Source organism: Giraffa tippelskirchi, chromosome 4 (genome assembly GCF_054371585.1).
Source record: "Giraffa tippelskirchi isolate mGirTip1 chromosome 4, T2T-mGirTip1v1.2.pri, whole genome shotgun sequence".
NCBI lineage: Eukaryota > Metazoa > Chordata > Mammalia > Artiodactyla > Giraffidae > Giraffa > Giraffa tippelskirchi.
The window spans coordinates 171,531,359-171,540,393 of NC_137278.1; the positions used below are offsets into that span (position 1 = coordinate 171,531,359).

A 9,035-nucleotide genomic window follows, 5' to 3' on the forward strand; every position below is an offset into this window, starting at 1 on the left:
AAGGATCTGCGCGCCTCACCGCACCCTGCGCTGCTCCTCGCCGCCCTCCCGCCCCGCCCCTCTTAGAGCGCGCCCACTCCGAGCCCGGCGCCGGCTGAGGGGCGGAGCCTGAAGGGACGAGCCCGCCCCCGAGCTGTCTCACCCACTCCAACCAGCTGCTGGTCATGATGAACAGACAGCTTGACCTGTGGAAAGGCAGTGGGTGGAGCCTATGGGCCCAGAGGGGTGGGAATACGTTCTCCCCATCCGCCCCCATCTCCACCCTCTCCACCTTCCCCCGCTCTTCCTAGGCGGGAGCCCCGCCCCCTGGGGCGGGCACAACGAACCGTCAGGTTCCAGGAGAAGGATTGACACAGAGAGAATCCAACCAGGAGGAGTAGAGTCTCGGCGGACTCCCGGCAGGGATTTTGGTGCATTGCCTGATTCCGGGCGAGGCCCGGCGGGAGCCGACTGGGAAAGTCCGGGCTCTGACACTCCGCCCCGCGAGCTGTTTTCCCTGACCCATGTCATTTTGTTGATACCAGAACAGATATTAAGTACCATATATGGGAAAAGTGCTATTTTACAATGCAGATGGCCTGTGGGGGCGGACCTGGACTCAAGCTTCGGATCCGTTGTGGGTGCCCTGAGTTCCATTTTTGACCCTGTCTTTGGAGTCCGCACGCTGCAGTCTTTCAGCCTCCAGACCTCTGCTCCGATGGGTTCCTTCAGTCTGGAGTGCCCTTCCGAGCCTCTCTTTACCTCCACGTGGTTAACTCACACACTTCCTTTCAGATATTTGTTGCAAAATGTTTTCTTGGGGTTCTTCAGGCTGGCAAAGCGCACTGTGTATGTGTGTTACTGCCCACAACAAGAGGATTACAGATTTTATTTTTTTAATTTTTAAAAGATTTTGTTACATTGTTAATCCATCCGGAATTCATTTTAATTTCGGAGTGGGAAAGAAATCGAATATAATTTTTGTAATAGCCAGCTGTCCACACACCATCATCACCTACCAACTCATATATTCTTGGATCTGTTTCTGAGTTGTATCCATTCGTCTTTCTGTGTGTTCCTGTGCCAGTTCCACAATACTTTAAGCATGGTAGCTTTATAATACATTTTATATCTAAAAGGGAAATTTTCTCATTACTCTTTCCTTTTGGAATGTTCTTCCTACTATGACTAAACTAGACTTCCAAATGAGCTTCAAAAAAAGTATGATCTATAGGCAAGACAACACTGGAAAAAAGATTTTGCAACTCTGTGACAAAGAATTATCAACAATATGTGAATATCAACAATATGCGTCCATAAGGTAAACCCCGAATGCTTTAAAATAAAAATGGTCTAAAAAGGAACGGTCTATTTAAACAGAAGAAATAAAAATGGCCAGTAATTATGAAAAAATTAGTCATCTGAAATGCAAACAAAACTACATGAAATGCCATTTTTCACCTAAGAAGTTTTTTTAAAAAGAATAAAAATGTCCACCATCAGCCAGGTTTAGAGATTACAGGTGGGAAAGTAAGTTGATCGATTTTTCTGATAATTAATCATAAAGTAATAATTGGAAAAGCACACCAAGATGAGTTTAATAGTTCTTCTTTGCAGCATATATAACTTGCATAATTTTTCTAAAACTGGGAGAGAGACTCACCCCAACATCATCTTGCATTTATCTCTCATAGCACTAACACACTAGATTTTTTAAAATATTTTTTACTTTATTTATTCTAATGGATAATTACTTTACAATATTGTGATGGTTTTTGCCATACATCAATATGAATTGGTCATAGACACACATGTGTTCCCTCTATCCTGAACCCCCCTCCCACCTCTCTCTCTACTCTATCCCTCTAGGTTGTCACAGAGCACCGGCTTTGGGTGCCCTGCTTCATGCATCGAACTCACACTGGTTATCTATTTTACATAGGGTAATGTATATGTTTCAATGCTGTTCTCTCAAATCATCCCACCCTCTCCTTCTCCCACTGAGTCCAAAAGTCTGTTCTTTACACCTGTGTCTCCTTTGCTGCCCTATAAATAGTATCGTCAGTACCATCTTTTTAGATTCCATATATATGTGTTAATATACAGTATTTGTCTTTCTCTTTCTGATTTACTTCACTCTGTATAATAGACTAGGAGTTCATCCACCTCATTAGAACTCAATCAAATGCATTCCTTTTTGTAGCTGAGTAATATTCTGTTGAGCACTAATACATTAGCTTTTAATTGCTCATATACTTACTGTTTCCTCTGCCTGAGCTAGGAGCTGCCTGAGATCAGATAGGAAATATGCCCTAAATGTCTCTGTGGACCCAGAACTGACACAAGGCTTGACATAAAATGGTCTTTAGTGGATGCTTGAACAAGACTCAGAGAGCATCCATTTCCTTATCTGTAAAATGGGTGTAATCACAGGAGCTTGCCTGCAGGACTGTTGGGGAGAACACAGGAGAAGTAGGCCTGTAAGTGTTTTATAAACTGCTAAGCAGTGCGTACTTAACAACAGAGCATTATCAATGATGATCGTATCCATTTTCCTCAGCTTCACCCTCCTACACCACCTTCTCCAGAAAACTGAGGTCCCTAAGAAGATGGAAGGCCTGTCAGCTGAGCTCTGAATTCTCTCCTCATCATCTGCTAGCCTGGATGCCTTCCTACTTCAGGAAGCCCTCCTGCTTACTGTCCAACCTAACCCTTCCTCTGCCTCCTAGAACCTACACCCTGGTGGTATTTTAGAAAAATATTTTATCTATTTTGTCTAAGTATTTAAATAGTATTATGGTTGGTGTGCATGCATGCTAAGTTGCTTCAGTTGTGTCCAACTCTTTGGGACCCTATGTACAGACTGTAACCTGCCAGGCTCCTCTGTCCATGGGATTTCCCAGACAAGAATACTGGAGTGGATTGCCATTTCCTCCTCCAGGGGATCTTCCCAACCCAGGGACTGAACCCACATCTCTTACATCTCCTGCAATGACAGGCAGGTTCACAACCCAGGAAGCCAGCCCATGGTTGGTAGAGAAAATACTAAAAAATGAATCAAAAGTATCTACAACCTTACAAACTCACTATAGCAACTATTAACAAATCTTATTTCCTTCAAATCTTTCTACACATACACATTTAAAATAAAATTGACAGATCAACACGTATATGGTCATCTGATTTATTACAAAGGTGCCACTGTAAATAAGGGGAAAAAATGGTCTTTTTTTCATTTTATTTATTCTTTTTTTTTTTTTTGCCACCTTACACAGCATGTGGAATCTTAGTTCTCCAACCAGAAATAGAACCCACACTCTCAAGATTGGAAGCACAGAGTTTCAACCACTGGACCACCAGGGCAGTCCCAAAGATTATCTTTTTAATAAATGGTGCTAGATCAATTGCCTATCTACACATTGAAATATGATTTTTTTCTCCTTCTCTTAAACCATTGAGAGGAATAGCTTAGGATGAATCTGAGACCTAAATGTAAAAATTAAACAATGAAACTTCTAGAAGAAAGTTCTTCATGACTTTGAAGTAGGTCAAAAAAATTTTAAGACACAAAAAGTATAAATGATAGGAAAAGATTGTTAAATTGAACTTCATTAAAATAAAGAACTTTCATCCATTAAAAGATACATTTAAGAGAGTGAAAAATCAGACCACAGACTGGGAGAAAATATTTACAATACATATATACAAAGCAAGGATATTATCCAGAATTTATCAAGAACATCTATGTTAAGAAAAAGACAGACAACCCAACTTTTCTTTCTGTTTTAATGGGCAGACTTGAATGAATACTACATAAGAAAGGATAACTAGCCAGGAAGCAAATTGAAAAGGTGCTAACCCTCATTAGTTATCACAAAATGCAACTCGAAACCACAGTGAGTTAGCACCACTCCAACTAGAAAGGCTGAAATTAACATACACATGTTTTGGCGAAGATGGGACTTCCTGAATCTCTTATCAATTGCTGATGGGAATGTAAGTTTCTATAACCACTTAGGGAAAGTGTTTGGCTGTATTTTCTAAAATTTAATATACTTGTATAGGGGTTTACCTGGTGGCTCAGATGGTAAAGAATCTGCCTGCAATGCAGGAGGCCCGGGTTTGATCCCTGGGTTGGGAAGATCCCCCTGGAGAAGGGAATGGCAACCCATTCCAGTATTCTTTCCTGGGGAATTCCATGGACAGAGGAACCTTGTGGGTTACACTCTACGGGATCACGAAAAGTCAGATCTGACTGAGCTACTAACACACTATACTTATATAACCTGTGATCCACAATTCCACTCTTAACTACATTCAGTTCAGTTCAGTTCAGTCGCTCAGTCATGTCCGACTCTTTGCGATCCCATGAATCGCAGCACGCCAGGCCTCCCTGTTCATCACCAATTCTCGGAGTTTACCCAAGCCCATGCCCATAGAGTTGGTGATACCATCCAGCCATCTCATCCTCTGTTGTCCCCTTCTCCTCCTGCCCCCATTCCTTCCCAGCATTAGGGTCTTTTCCAATGAGTCAACACTTCGCATGAGGTGGCCAAAGTATTGGAGTTTCAGCTTCAACATCAGTCCTTCCAATGAACACCCAGGACTGATCTCCTTTAGGATGGACTGGTTGGCCCTCCTTGCAATCCGAGGGACTCTCAAGAGTCTTCTCCAACACCACAGTTCAAAAGCATCAATTCTTTGGCGCTCAGCTTTCTTAACCGTCCAACTCTCACATCCATCGTGACCACTGGAAAAACCATAGCCTTGACTAGACGGACCTTTGTTGGCAAAGTAATGTCTCTGCTTTTAAACATGCTATCTAGGTTGGTCATAACTTTCCTTCGAAGGAGTAAGCATCTTTTAATTTCATGGCCGCAAGCACCATCTGCACTGATTTTGGAGCCCCCAAAAATAAAGTCTGCCACTGTTTCCACTGTTTCCCCATCTATTTCCCATGAAGTGATGGGACCAGATGCCATGATCTTAGTTTTCTGAATGTTAAGCTTTAAGCCAACTTTTTCACTCTCCTCTTTCACTTTCATCAAGAGGCTCTTTAGTTCTTCTTCGCTTTCTGCCATAAGGGTGGTGTCATCTGCATATCTGAGGTTATTGATATTTCTCCCAGCAATCTTGATTCCAGCTTGTGCTTCCTCCAGCCCAGAGTTTCTCATGATGTACTCTGCATATAAGTTAAATAGGGTGACAATATACAGCCTTGACGTACTCCTTTTCCTATTTGGAACCAGTCTGTTGTTCCATGGCCAGTTCTAACTGTTGCTTCCTGGCCTGAATACAGGTTTCTCAAGAGACAGGTCAGATGGTCTGGTATTCCCATCTCTTTCAGAATTTTCCACAGTTTATTGTGATCCACACAAAGGCTTTGGCATAGTCCATAAAGCAGAAATAGATGTTTTTCTGGAACTCTCTTGCTTTTTTGATGATCCAGTGGATGTTGGCAATTTGATCTCTGCTTCCTCTGCCTTTTCTAAAACCAGCTTGAACATGTGGAAGTTCACGGTTCACGTATTGCTGAAGCCTGGCTTGTAGAATTTTGAGCATTACTTTACTAGCGTGTGAGATGAGTGCAATTGTGTGGTAGTTCGAGCATTGGTTGACATTGCCTTTCTTTGGGATTGGAATGAAAACTGACCTTTTCCAGTCCTGTGGCCACTGCTGAGTTTTCCAAATTTGCTGGCATATTGAGTGCAGCACTTTCACAGCATCATCTTTCAGGATTTGAAATAGCTCAACTGGAATTCCATCACCTCCACTAGCTTTGTTCGTAGTGATGCTTTCTAAGGCCCACTTGACTTCACATTCCAGGATGTCTGGCTCTAGGTGAGGGATCACATCATCATGATTATCTGGGTCATGAAGATCTTTTTTGTACAGTTCTTCTGTGTATTCTTGCCACCTCTTCTTAATATCTTCTGCTTCTGTTAGGTCCATACCATTTCTGTCCTTTATCGAGCCCATCTTTGCATGAAATGTTCCCTTGGTATCTCTAATTTTCTTGAAGAGATCTCTAGTCTTTCCCATCCTGTTGTTTTCCTCTATTTCTTTGCAATGATTGCTGAGGAAGGCTTTCTTATCTCTCCTTGCTATTCTTTGGAACTCTGCATTCAAATGGGAATATCTTTCCTTTTCTCCTTTGCTTTTCGCTTCTCTTCTTTTCACAGCTATTTGTAAGGCCTCCTCAGACAGCCATTTTTGCTTTTTTGCATTTCTTTTCCATGGGGATGGTCTTAATCCCTGTCTCCTGTACAATGTCATGAACCTCCATCCATAGTTCATCAGGCACTCTGTCTATCAGATCTAGTCCCTTAAGTCTATTTCTCACTTCAACTGTATAATCATAAGGCATTTGACTTATGTCATACCTTAATGGTCTAGTGGATTTCCCTACTTACATACCCAACAGAAGTGAGTGCTCACACCTCACAAAGACATGCACAAAAATGTTCATAGCAGCTTAACATGGCCAAGAACCAGGAAGAGAAAAGCCTACCAACGGTATAACGGATAAACTGAGAATGTTCATACAATGGACTACTATACAGAAATAAAAAGGAACAAATTAGTATTATGTGTGAAAAAACACAGTGACTTGGAAATCCATGAACTGATGAGTGGATGAACAGAACCGTGGTGTATTCCTACAATGGCATATTACTCAGCAACAGAAAGGAATGACACACTGACACATGCTATAACATAACTAAACCTTAACAGCCTTATGCTAAGTAAAGGAGGCATAAAAGGCCAGGCCACATGGGGTATAATCTCATGCGTATGAAATGTCTAGAACAGGCAAATCTTTAGAGATAGAAGATAGATTAGTGGTTGCCACAGGTTGGGGAAAGGAAGCAATAGGAATTTACTGCTAATGCGTGTGATGAGGTTTGGTTTGTTTTTTTTGAGACAATGAAGATATTCTGAAATAAGATAGTGGGGGTGGTTGCACAACTCTCTGATACACTAAACTGAGGAAATTAGACAAATTGAGAAAGTAGCATGGAAACATGTACATTACCATCTGTAAAATGGGTAGCCAGTGGAAATTTGCTGTATGATGCAGGGAGCTCAGTCTGGTGCTCTGTGACAAACTAGAGATGTGGGATGGGGTGGGAGGTGGGAGGGAGGTTCAAGAGGGAGGGGACATATGTATACCTGTGATTGATTCATGTTGACGTATGGCAGAGACCAACACAGTATTGCGGAGCAATTATCCTCCAATTTAAAAAAAAAGAAAAAACAACTGAATTGTTCACTTTAAAAGGATGAACTTTGTAGTACATAACTTATATCTTAAGCTGTTATTCTTTTTTTTAATGAATGACTTTCACAGACATACTGCTAAGTGAGAGTTTAGACACACACACACACAAGTAGATATTGTATGATTCCATTTTTGTGAAGTTCTATAACAGGCAAAATCAAACTCTAGTAAAATAAGCCAGAACAGAGGTTTTCTTTGAAGAGAGTCAGTGAATGGGAGAGGAACCAAAGGAAACTTCTGGAGTACTGGAATGTTCTGTGTCTCAATCTGGTTGGTGGTTCCAACTGGGTCTCCACATTTAAAATTCATTGATTTGTACACTTAAGACTTGTGTGCTGTACCGATGGTAAATTTGTACTTCAATAAAAAAGGAAGATAATAAAGTAAAATTGAAGCAAACTATAAACAATGGGCAAAGATGGATAAAAGGTATATGGCAGTCCTTTGTCCTAGTCCTACAATTTTCTTTAAGTTTGTGACTATATAAAATAAAAACTTACAAATAACGTGAAAGTGAAAGGCACTCAGTCGTCTCCAATTCTTTGTGAATCCATAGACTATACAGCTTGAAGAAGGCAATGGCACCCCGCTCCAGTACTCTTGCCTGGAAAATCCCATGGACGGAGGAGCCTGGTAGGCTGCAGTCCATGGGGTCGCTAAGAGTCGGACACGACTGAGTGACTTCACTTTCACGTGTCACTTTCATACATTGGAGAAGGAAATGGCAACCCAATCCTGTATTCTTGCCTGGATAACCCCAGGGACGGGGGAGCCTGGTGGGCTGCCGTCTATGGGGTCACACAGAGTCGGACACAACTGAAGCGACTTAGCAGCAGCAGCAGCAGACTATACAGTCCATGGAATTCTCCAGGCCAGAAAACTGGAGTGGGTAGCCTTTCCCTTCTCCAGGGGATCTTCCCAACCCAGGGATCGAACCTAGGTCTCTCACATTGCAGATGGATTCTTTACCAGCTGAGCCACAAGGGAAGCCCAAAAATACTGGAGTGGGTAGCCCATCCTTTCTCTAGTGGATCTTCCTGACCCAGGAATCGAATCAGGGTCTCCTGCATTGCAGGTGGATTCTTTACCAACTGAGCTATCAGGAAAGCCCTGATAACATATAACATAAATAACATATGTATGTTGTTTATATTAACAATAACAACTGATAACAAATAACATAAAGAAATACAATTTAAGTCATACTGTATACATAGTTTATGTTCCTGCTAATTCTTTTTCTCTTCAACATCTTGGCAGATCATCTGCCTGTTACCATACTTGGGGATTTCTCTGTCTTAAAAACAAACCAGAAAGTAAGCCAGAAAGAAAAACAACAATACAGTATACTAATGCATATATATGGAATTTGAAAGATGGTAACGATAACCCTATATGCGAGACAGAATAAGAGACACAGATGCATGGAACAATTTTATGGACTCTGAGGCAGAAGGTGAGGGTGGGACGTTCTGGGAGAATAGCATTGAAACATGTATATTATCATATGTGAAACAGAACACCATTCCATGTTCGATGCATGAGACAAGGGCTCAGGGCCGGGGCAATGGGATGACCCAGAGGGATGGGATGGGGAGGGAGGTGGGTGGGGGGTCCAGGAAGGGGAACACATGTAAACCCATGGCTGATTCATGTCAATGTATGGCAAAAACTATCACAATATTGTAAAGTAATTAGCCCCCAACTAAAATAAATAAATTTATAAAATAAAAAAAAAATAAAAATGACTTGGCATCGCTAAAAAAAAAAAAAA

At 41.6% G+C, this 9,035-nt stretch overlaps 1 long non-coding RNA gene across 1 annotated transcript; it reads left to right on the forward strand.

The window, feature by feature from the left end:
* The first annotated feature begins 2,560 nt into the window (after positions 1-2,560).
* On the forward strand, positions 2,561-7,780 carry LOC145547151 (uncharacterized). The gene is made up of 2 exons (XR_014083581.1): positions 2,561-2,844; positions 4,186-7,780. It is a non-coding gene; the product is annotated as an uncharacterized LOC145547151 (long non-coding RNA).
* The last annotated feature ends 1,255 nt before the right edge of the window (positions 7,781-9,035 follow it).